The sequence below is a fragment of the Nicotiana sylvestris genome, chromosome 1 (assembly GCF_000393655.2).
Source record: "Nicotiana sylvestris chromosome 1, ASM39365v2, whole genome shotgun sequence".
Lineage (NCBI taxonomy): Eukaryota > Viridiplantae > Streptophyta > Magnoliopsida > Solanales > Solanaceae > Nicotiana > Nicotiana sylvestris.
The window spans coordinates 50,349,452-50,361,458 of record NC_091057.1 but is presented as its reverse complement, the minus strand read 5'-3'; positions in this window follow the sequence as shown (position 1 = coordinate 50,361,458).

Here is a 12,007-nt window from a genome sequence, read left to right as displayed (position 1 = left end):
TTACTCAAACGGTAAGAAACAAGTGATAAGTAAGGAAAGAAATCAGTGTATGACTAATAAAGAAAGATTCAAATTCAATAAGTTTAGGGTAGATAAATAGGGCTAAATTCAGAAAAATCCCATTAAGGAAATAATTCAGTAAGAATAAAGTACCACAACAAATAAGGCAGGTGAATCAATTAATTTAACTAGACAGGGTAGAAATTTAGGGTTTAAAGAAGATCTTTCAATCAAGCCATAAAATAAGGAATCCAGAATCAATCAAGAGGAAATCATGATTCAATACTCAGCATATAAATAGAGTAAGAGCAATCAGACATAGCAAACAAGCAGGTTCAACAGTATCGATAGAAAGAGGCAAGTCTTGAACAATCAAGGTAAACATAATCATATAGAGGTGGTATAAGTTAGGCTAAGAACTCAGTAAGAACATATTCGAAGCAAGGTAACAAGAATAGAGTAGTCATGCTAACACACAGAACCAAAGAAAGGCAATCTAAAAATAAATTAGGGCTTTTAACATAGGCAAGTTGAAAAAGTAGTAAAATCATAGAATCAGTCGAAATATGCAAGGGATAGAAGTTTAAACATAAAGAATCGGTTTAAACAAAATGTAGAGGAAGTTCCCAAAAACCCTAACTTTAGAAGAAGGTGAAAAAAACTTGATATCGATGATTCTTGTAAAAGAGATTCAAGAACAATGTAAACATCAAGGAAAAGATTCAAATCGTTTAAAAATCGTACAGATCTAGGAGTTGTAATCAAATATTAGGGTTTCAAAAGAAACCCAAGTAGAGATGAAAGAACCTATTTAGAAACCCAAAGATCGTAACAAATATAGTGTGATTCTGCTCGAACTCATAACGGAGTAGCTAAGAACAGCCAAACGGCAAACCCTAGATACAAGTCGGTGTGGCCCAGGGCCCTTGAAGGCCTCAGAGAAGATGAGTATGGCAATAGAGGAGCCATTGGAGGCTTAGGAGTTGGAGGGTGGTCACTGGAGAAGAAGGTCGGCGGGTGAGTGGGACTAGGGTTAGGTTGATTGGTTGAGAGATGTGAGAATATAGAGGTGGCAGAGTTTGAAAAGGAGACTAGGGTTAGGGGTCGTTGGAATTAAAAAAGGAAAGGAATCATGAGAGCCGTTGATCTTCTAGATCAATGGCCAGGATTTAGCGGGTCCTGGGTCGGGTAGGCGGATTTAGCGGGTCCTGGGTCGGGTGTTTTTTAATTTGAAATTGGGTTGGGGTTGGGTCCAAATTGAGCTACAATTGAAAGCAAATCCGACTATATTTTCAATAGCCACTTTTCCCTATTTAATTTATAATAAATAATAAATAGTTTCTGAAAAATAATTTTATGTACCAAAATGATTTAAAATATATATTTATTATTTTAAAAATATAGGGACCAATTTTACACATATAAAATGTCATTATACATTAAATGAGCTAATATTGCAATTTAGCCTAAAAAATACCAAATGTATTTATAAAAATGCATAAAAATATATTAACCATATTTTGGCATAAGTATAGAAATTAAATGACTAAATTACCATAACAATAATTTGGGGAATAATTATTGGGAATTTATGAATAAAGGGGATGGAAACAAATCAATTTAAATCCCTAAAATTATGGAAAAAATTGTAAAAACCTTGTGCATGCTTATATATGCATGTATATGCTATTTTAAAGGTATTTATGCATATTTTAAATATATAGGGAAAAATTGGGTATCAACAGCTGCCCCTCTTTACCCAGGAAGGATGAAAGAGTTTTCAGGTAAAGAAATGATGGCCAATTTTGACCAGATGGGATGGTTTGAAAGACAGAGGCCGAATTCTGTTTTTCGAGTTGCCTACATATCCCTAGTTTTACAGGAATTAGGCCATGTGTAGTTCTGGATTCATCTACAGAGTATGCCAATGAAATTACTACAAGAATGGATACGCGATGCGGAAGTAACTACGGTGAGCGGTTAATGCTCGAGACGGTTGGAGAGAATTGGAGGAGATTGCTCCTACTAGGATAGCGGTTTCTTACTGGTTACCTGCAGACAAAAGATGCTACAAACATGTATTTGCAAAGAACTAAACATGATGCAAATTCCCTTTGGACCATGAAGGTTATCCTTGGACGGTTAAATATGACGTCCTTAGACCATGACGTCCTGGGTTATGAATTGTTTAGTAAGGGATTCACAGGCCATGAAGTGATGTTCTCGGGCCATGAAAATGGTGCCTCTGAACCATGACGCCTTTGAATAATGATATGCAAGTTTGAGGGATCCTAAGGCCATGACATGGTGTCTTCCGGCTATGAGGATAATGCCCTTTAGACTATGACGCCTTTGGATAGGTTGGCGATATTTCAGCCCATGATGTGCAATAGTCATGATGTCATCAAGACGATGATTAGTCTTGTGAAATGGAGGGCAGAACTTAGCCCGATTGGAAAGCAAATAGCTAGTAAAATAGAGCAGTATCTGTGCAAAGAGGGACAATGCTTAGTCCCGTAAAAGTGAGAAGGCAAGGATTAGCCTCAAGCAGGTATGGAGGTAGGGATTAGCCTCATGCAAGTATGGAGTCAAGGACTAGACTCATGCAAGTAGGGATGCAATGATTATGCAGATAGGGAGTCAAGGATTAGACTCATGCAAGTGGGGAGTCAAGGATTAGGCTCATGCAAATAGGGAGGCAAGGATTAGCCTCATGTAAGTAGGGATGCAAGGATTAGCCTCATGCAAATATGAGAGTCAAGATGCAAATAAGGAGGCAAGGACTAGCCTCATGCAAATGGGGAGGCAAGGATTAGCCTCATGCAAGTAGGGAGGCAAGTATTAGCCTCAAGCAAATGGGGGAGTCAGGGATTAGACTCATGCAAATAGGGAGGCAAGTATTAGCCTCATGCAAGTGGGGAGTCAAGGATTAGACTCATACAAATAGGGAGGCAGGGATTAGCCTCATGCAAGTAGAGAGGCAAGGATTAGCCTCATGCAAATGTGGGAGTCAGAGATTAGACTCATGCAGGTATGGAGTCAAGGATTAGACTCGTGCAAATAGGGAGGCAAGGATTAGCCTCATACAAGTAGGGAGGCAAGGATTAGCCTCATGCAAATGGGGGAGTCAGGGATTAGACTCGTGCAAATAGGGAGGCAAGGATTAGCCTCATACAAGTGGGGAGTCAAGTATTAGACTCATAAAAATAGGGAGGCAAGGATTAGCCTCTTGCAAGTAGGGAGGCAAGGATTAGCCTCATGCAAATGTGAGAGTCAGGGATTATCCTCATGAAAATGTGAGAGTCAGGGATTAGCCTCATGTAAATGAGGGAGTCAGGGATTAGACTCATGCAAAGAGCGAAAAGCAGGTAAGAGTATTGTATTTCTTAGCTAGAGATGTATTCGATGTCTGATGGCCCGATAGATAGTGAATTATCTTTGTGTATACATTTTTCACGAGTGCTATCGTTACGTCAAATGTTCCTGAGTTCAAAGAAAAATTGTGAGTTTTGTGGGGGGAGGTTGGTTCTTGCTTCCTCTTTCGGCCTTGCTCTGCTCCATTCTGAAAGCCTTTCGAGTTCCCTTGGGTGATACCTGACTGTTATGGAAGTAGAGGTTTTTCAAAAATATGCAATTATAAAAATAGAACTGTTGCAATTATAAAAATAGAACTGTTTTAGAAACGTATTGATGAATCAAGTAATTTTGATGAACTAGTGACTGTGACACATCTCAAAGATATTGCAGTTCTCTTATGGAATTTTAAGGGTCCTCCTCAAAATTCTGCCCCAGTTTGATAGATGATTCTTCGGTTGTTTGCGGATAATAGGCCTTGCTGAACCTTCTTCGGAATTTTGATAATCCTTCTCAAAATTCTGCCCAGTTTCTTAACTGGTTACTGACCGTCTGACATATGTTGGCGTTGGCTGGACTTGCTTCAGAATTTTGAGGGTCTTCTTCAAAATTCTGCTCCAATTTCTACTCTTGGGGAAAATGAAAATCTTATTATGATATGACCGAACCCATAAGGCTGCCTATGTATCCCCTCTTAAACGGGAATCAGGTCAAGCATAGTTCAATTACATCAAATGAGGAAATGTAAAGTATCTAAGAATAGTATCTCTTGACTGCATTTGGATTGATCGGTTTTGGCCAGACTTCTCCGTCCATTTCTGCAAGTATGAGTGCTCCTCTTGTCAGTACTCTGTGAACCATGTATGGACCTTATCAGTTGGCCAAGGTGAGCTTGTTGCATTGAGCTCATTTGGAGGCACTTTTATCATATCGGCATGCACTTGACATTGGAAGCATTTGAGGACATACTGAATGCAATCTGTCTCCATGGTCATCAAAAAATAACTGGCTCTGAGTATCTTCTTATCCAAGACGAAACCATTCATGTGTGGGCCACAGGTCCCAGCATGCACATCCTCAAGTTGCTTAGAAGCTTCCTTTGTGTCAACACATCTTAGCAAACCCAAATCAGAAGTTCTTCTATACAAGTTCCCTCCGCTGCGGAAGAAGTGATTTGACAATCTTTGGAGCGTGCGTTTCTGAGTGAGATTTGCATGCTCCGGGTATTCTCCTTTTGATAAGTATTCTTTGATGTTATGGAACCAGGGTTTTTCGTCCGCTTCTTCTTCAACATGAGCATAATATGTCGGCTGATTATGGATCCTCACCGGAATGTGATCAATATAATTCTTATCTGGATGTTGTATCATAGATGACAAAGTGGCCAATGCATCGGCAAATTCATTATGAATTATGGGTACATGCCGGAATTCTATCTTTGTAAACCTCTTTCTCAACTTCTGCACATGGTGAAGATACGACAATAGCTTGGAATTCTTGATGGCCCACTCTCCTTGTACCTGGTGCACAAGCAAATCTGAATTACCGATCACTAGCAACTCCTGAACCTTTATGTCGACTACAATGCTGAGCCCTAGTATGCAGGCTTCCTATTCCGCCATGTTGTTGGTGTAGGGAAATCAGAGTTTAGCAGATACCAGATAATGCTGACCCGTTTTTGATACCAAAACTCCAATGCCCATTGTCACGACCAAAAAAACCCGGACCCGGTCGTGATGGCGCCTCTCGTAAAGACAAGTCCGGTTGACACATTTCCAATTCAGTTTTAAGTAATTAACCAATAAGAATTTAGTCTTAAACATGATATAAATCCAAAGGTAATCAGTGAAAATACAAAACAGTTTGCGGAATACAACCTAACACAACCCGATACCGGGGTGTCACAAGTCATGAGCAACTACCAAATCCGGATAAAAACAAGAATGGTTTACAACGCTACTACAGAGTCACTAATAAGAGAAAGGAAATGAGATAAAGGGGGAGAAACACGGGGCTGTGGACGCTGAACAGCTACCTCGTAAACTCTGAAATCTGCCGGGAGCTTTCAACCCTCACAAGCAGGATTGGCAGCACCTGAATCTGCACACGGGGTGCAGGGAGTAAAGTGAGTACTCCAACTCAGTGAGTAATAATCATAAATAAACGACTAAGAGATATGAAAACACGTAAGAAATATTACAGGCTATAATGAAGCAGTAAAACCAATAAAAAAAATAGTGAATCAGTAAAGATATGTAAGATCATTTAAGTTCAGTTTAAACTTCATGAAATGCCTTTTCAATAATTAAACAGGTAAATGACAGGCAATAAGAAAGATAAACACATAAAGGTTCACCCCTCGGGCTCAATATCAAAAAATCCGCCCCTCGGGCAATATCTCAAAACAATACAAGCCCTTCGGGCTATAAATCACATCACAAAGGGTACCTACGCTCACTAGGGGTGTGCATACTCCTGGAGGGGTCCCTTACGACCCAAGTACAATATCAAGCCAACTCGTGGCATCATCATTAGGCTCTCGGTCTCATATCAACAAGCTATCTCGTGGCGTATAAATCTCAGGCCCTCAGCCTCATAATCATAATCTATGTTTCCTCACACATAGGCCCTCGACCTAACTCAGTCAGAAGCTCACGCCCACTCGGGCAACAGTAAAATATAGTGCTCAGCCTAAAATATCATTTAAAATACCATTTAAGTGTTAAAGCAGAGTAAACATGGCTGAGTTATGAAAAACATAGTAGAATATAGCATGACTGAGTTCAAGTATAAAGTCAAAATAGTGAGAAAATATCAATAAAAATTCCCTAAGGGTTCAATAGTTGGCACAAGGCCCAAATATGACATTCAGCCCAAAACATGATATAGCAAATAGTTTTCAGTCAAATACGCGGTAAAATAGTCATTTGGGACGGACTAAGTCACAATCCCCAACAGTGCACGACCCTACGCTCATCATCTAGTGTGTGCGTCACCTCAATATAGCACAACGATGTGCAATCCGGGGTTTCATACCCTGAGAAAATCATTTACAATCATTACTTACCTTAATCCGGTCCAAACTCTAGCCCGCGATGCCTTTGCCCCTCGAATCGGCCTCCACTCGTGTCGAATCTATCCAAAATCAGAATCACAACGTCAAAATATTCTAAGGGAACGAAGCCCAAGCGAAAATAATCAATTTACAACATAAATCCCGAAATCAATTTACCCCTCAATTCCCAATTTCTAGGTTTCCAATTTCAAGCCCTAGTTCTTCAATTTTAGGCTTAATTTCCATGATTAATTAGATGGAATTCACATTAGAATCGAGATTTATGTCCATGAATCTTACCTCCAAGTGATTCCCCTTGAATCCTTCTTCAATCCTCTTCAAAAACGCCCAATAATGGAGGAAATAAACCCCAAAATCGCGGACAAGACGACTATTTAAACATTCTGCCCAGGTCTGAAATCCTTTTTCACGAACGCGGTCAATGCCTCGCGTTCACGAAGCACAAAATAACTTTGACCAAAAATTCCTCTTCGCGATCGCGACCAGCCACTCGCGAAAGCGATGGCTCCTCCTCTTAACCCTTCACCAACGCACTGCCTATATCACGAACGTGATGAAAAAACATCTTCCAACCCAGCTGACCACTTTCCTCTATGCGATCGCAGAGCTTCACTCGCGAACGTGATGCTCAATCCCTTAGCCTTTCACGAACACGAAGCTTTCCTCGCGAACGTGAAGGCTTAAATCCCAGCCTTCACCAACTGACCCTTCGCGAACACGAGGACCCACTCGTGAACGTGAAGGTCATTTTCTCTGCAACACTGATCAACAATTTCTGCAATTCCAAACATTATGAAATGGTCCGATTGACCACTCGAAACTCACTTGAGGCCCCCGAGACCTCAACCAAACATGCCAACATATCCCATTACCTCATTCAAACTTGTTACAACCTTCAGAATTCTCAAAACAACATCAAAACACCAAATTCGCATTAGATTCAAGTCTAAGAATTCCAAAATCTTCTAAATTATGCTTTTGATAAAAAACCCAACCAAACCACATCCGAATGACCTGAATTTTGCACACACATCCCAAATGACACAACTGAACTACTGCAACTCTCGAAATCCCATTCTGACCCGTATATCAAAATCTCACCTATCAACTGAAAATTGACAAAAATCCAATTTCGCCAATTCAATCCTAAATCTACTCCAGACCTCCAAAACTCATTCTGATCACGCTCCTAAGTCCCAAATCATCTTCCGAAGCTATCCGAACCATTGGAACTCACATCCGAGCCCTCTAACACATAAGTCAACCAACATCCGGTTGACTTTTCCAACTTAAGCTTCCTCAAAAGAGACTAAGTGCCTCAAACCTTACCAAATCCCTTCCGAACCCGAGCCAACCAACCCGATCACATATAGAACCGATAGACAAAGCAATAAGAAGAAGAAATGGGGGAAACAAAGTGGTAACTCATAAGATGAATGGCCGTGTCGTCACATCCTCCCCAACTTAAACAAACGTTCGTCCTCAAATGAGTCAAGAAACATACCTGAAGCCTCAAATAGGTGAGGATATCTGCTCTAAATCTCCCGTTTGGTCTCCCAGGTAGCCTCCTCTACAGACCGACCTCTCTACTGCACTTTCATTGAAGTTACATCCTTTGACCTCAACTTTTGAACCTAACGCTCCAAAATAGCTGCTGGCTCCACATCATAAGTCAAATCACCATCCAATTGAACCTTGCTGAAATCCAAGACATGAGACGGATCCCCAATATACTTCCGGAGCATGGAAACATGAAATACCGGATGCACACTCGACAAGTTGGGTGGCAAAGCAAGCTCATAAGCCGCCTCCCCAATCCTCCGAAGCACCTCAAAAGGCCCAATGAACAGAGGACTCAATTTACCTTTCTTGCCAAATCTCATGACACCCTTTATGGGTGAAACCTTTAATAGAACCTTCTCACCAACCATGTAGGACACATCCCGAACCTTCCTGTCAGCATAACTCTTTTGTCTCGACTGCGCTGTACGAATCCTCTCTTGAATTACCTTCACCTTTTCTAAAGCATCATGCACCAAGTCTGTCCCTAATAGCCTAGCCTCACCCAGCTCGAACCAACCAACTTGAGATCTACACCGTCTCTCATACAAAGCCTCATATGGATCCATCTGAATACTCGACTGGTAGCTGTTGTTATAAGCAAACTCTGCAAGCGATAGAAATTGATCCCATGACCCTCCGAAATCAATGACATAAGCACCCAACATGTCCTCCAATATCTAAATAGTGCGCTCGGACTACCCGTCCATCTGAGGGTGAAAAGTTGTGCTCAAGTCAACCTGAGTACCCAACTCTCGCTGCACAGACCTCCAAAACTGTGAAGTAAACTGAGTGCCCCTATTTGAAATGATGGAAACTGGGACACTATGCAAACGAACAATCTCCCGGATATAGATTTCTGCCAACCGCTCTAAAGAATAGGTAGTACACACAGGAATGAAGTACACGGACTTGGTCAACCGATCCACAATCACCCAAATAGCATTGAACTTTCTCAAAGTCTATGGGAGCCAAACTACAAAGTCCATAGTGATCCGGTCCCACTTCCACTCAGAAATATACATCCGCTGAAGCAAGCCACCCGGTCTCTAATGCTCATATTTCACTTGCTGACAATTGAGACACCGAGCTACAAATCCCACAATTTGTTTCTTCATTCTTCTCCACCAATAATGCTGCCTAAAATCCTGATACATCTTCACGGCACCCGAATGAATGTAATACTATGGGCCTCCTCCAAAATCAACTCCCGAAGCCCATCTACATTTGGCACACATATCCGGCCCTGCATCCTTAACACCCCATCATCATCAATAGTCACATCTCTGGCATCATCATGTTGAACTCTGTCCTTAAGGACAAGCAAATGCGGATCATCATACTGGAGCTCTCTGATGCGATAATATAGGGAAGACCGAGAAACCACACAAGCCAATACTCGACTAGGCTCCGAAATATCTAACCTCACAAACCGATTGGTCAAGGCCTGAACATCAACGGCAAGAGGTCTCTCCCCAACTAGAATATATACCAAACTCTCCATACTCACTGCCTTTCGACTCAAAGCATCGGCCACCACATTGGCCTTACCTAGATTGTACAATATAGTAATATCATAATCCTTTAGCAACTCCAACTACCTCTGCTGCCTCAAATTAAGATCCTTCTACTTGAACAAGTGCTGGAGACTACGATGATCAGTAAACACCTCACAAGACACACCATACAAGTAGTGCATCCAAATCTTCAACGCGTGAACTATGGCAGCCAACTCCAAATCATGAACAAGGTAGTTCTTCTCATGGGGCTGCAACTAGTGAGAAGCATAAGCAGTAACTCTGCCCTTATGCATCAATACACAACCAATACCAACTCTCGAAGCATCACAATACACGGTATATGAACCTGAAGCTGATGGCAAAACTAACACTGGAGCTGTGGTCAAGGCTGTCTTGAGCTTCCGAAAGCTCTCCTCACACTTGTCCGACCATACAAATGAAGCATCCATCTGAGTCAACTTGGTCAAGGGTGATGCGATAGATGAGAATCCCTAAATAAATCGGCGATAATAGCCTGCCAAACCAAGGAAGCTGCAAATCTCTATGGCTAAGGACGGTATGGGCCAACTCTAAACTGCTTCTATCTTCTTCAGATCAACCTGAATACCCTCACTGGACAACACGTGCCCCAAGAAATCCACTGAACTGAGCCAAAACTCACACTTAGAGAATTTTGCATAAAGCTTCTCCTCCTTCAATCTCTGCAACACAACTCTCAAATGCTCCGCGTGCTCCTCCTAACTACGTGAATACACCAGAATATCATCAATGAAGACTATGACAAATGAGCCAAGACAAGGCCGGAACACATTGTTCATTAAATACATGAACACTGTTGGGGCATTAGTCAGCCCAAAAGACATCACCAAGAACTCATAATGACCATATCGGGTCCTAAAAGCTATTTTAAGAATATCTGAGTCCCTGATCTTAAACTGGTGATAACGCGAACGGAGATCAATCTTGGAGAACACTCTCGCTCCCTGAAGCTAGTTGAATAAATCATCAATGCAAGGCAAATGATACTTGTTCTTAACTATTACTTTGTTCAATTGCCTATAATAAATGCTCATCCTCATAGTGCATTCTTCTTCTTCTTCACAAATAGAATCGGCGCACCCTAAAGTGACACTCTAGGCCGAATGAACCCCTTATCAAGGAGTTCCTGAAGCTGCTCCTTTAACTCCTTCAACTCCGTTGGTACCATATGATACGGCGGAATAGAAATGGGCTGAGTGCCCGACACCAGGTCAATACCAAAGTTAATATCCCTGTCTGGTGGCATGCCTGATAGGTCTGCAAGAAACACATCAGGAAAATCCCTCACAGTTGGAACATAATTAATATTGGGAGTCTCTGCACTAACATCCCTCACAAAGGCTAGATATGAAAGATAACCCTTCCCAACCATACATTGGGCCTTCAATAATGAGATTACCCTACTGGGAACATAATCAGTCACACCTTGCCACTTAATCTATGGCATACCCGGTATAGCCAATGTGACTATCTCAGCATGACAGTCCAGAATAGCACGACACGAAGATAACCAATCCATGCCCGAAATGACATCGAAATCCACCATACATAATAATAAAAGATCCACTCGGGTCTCCAGACCCCCAATAGTCACCACACTTGATCGGTACACACGGTCTACAATAACAGTATCGCCCACCGAGGTAGATACATAAAGACTCACGGGGCGCACCAAAATAACGGGCAAAGTATGATGACACATAATAAAAGGCGGAACGGGGATAAAATAATACAGAAGCATCTCTGTGGCTGACTGAGACAATGCCTGTAATAATAGTATCGAAAGTAATAGCATCGGGTCTACCTGCAAGTGCATAGAAACGGGCCTGATCACCACCTGATTGACCTCCCCCTATAGGGCGACCCCAAGCTACTAACCTCCACCCCTAGCTGATTGGGTGGGTGATGATGAAGTAACTGGCGCTGAAGTCGATGACTGACCCCTCTATTGAGATGTACCCGCAAGACAATGAGGACACTGCCTCCACATGTGACCTATCTCTTCACACTCATAGCAACTTCCGAGTGCTGGAGAAGGGGACTGAAGGGAACCCGTAGCATCAGAATGACTAGAAGATGCAAGTGGCATAGAAGAGCCCTGAACTGATGGAGCACGGGATGAACTCTGAGCTGGAAGAGCACTAAGTGATGACTGGCCCTGATGAGAACTGTGAGAACCATGACCCGATGACGCCCCACTATGACCAAGGCGAGCTGGCTGGGCATGCCTGAATGGACGGCCTCTGCCGTTCTGAAACTGACCTCTCGAAGGAGTACCACTGTAACTACCAGATCCTCGAGGCCTATTGGTCTCCCTCTCCTCTCGCTCCTAGCGACGAACAGACTCAATATCGCGAGTAATGCCCACAACCTCCTCAAAGGTCGCACCAGTCACCCTCTCCCTGGTTATAAGAATGCGAAGCTGATAAGTGAGGCCATCAACAAACCTCCTAATCCT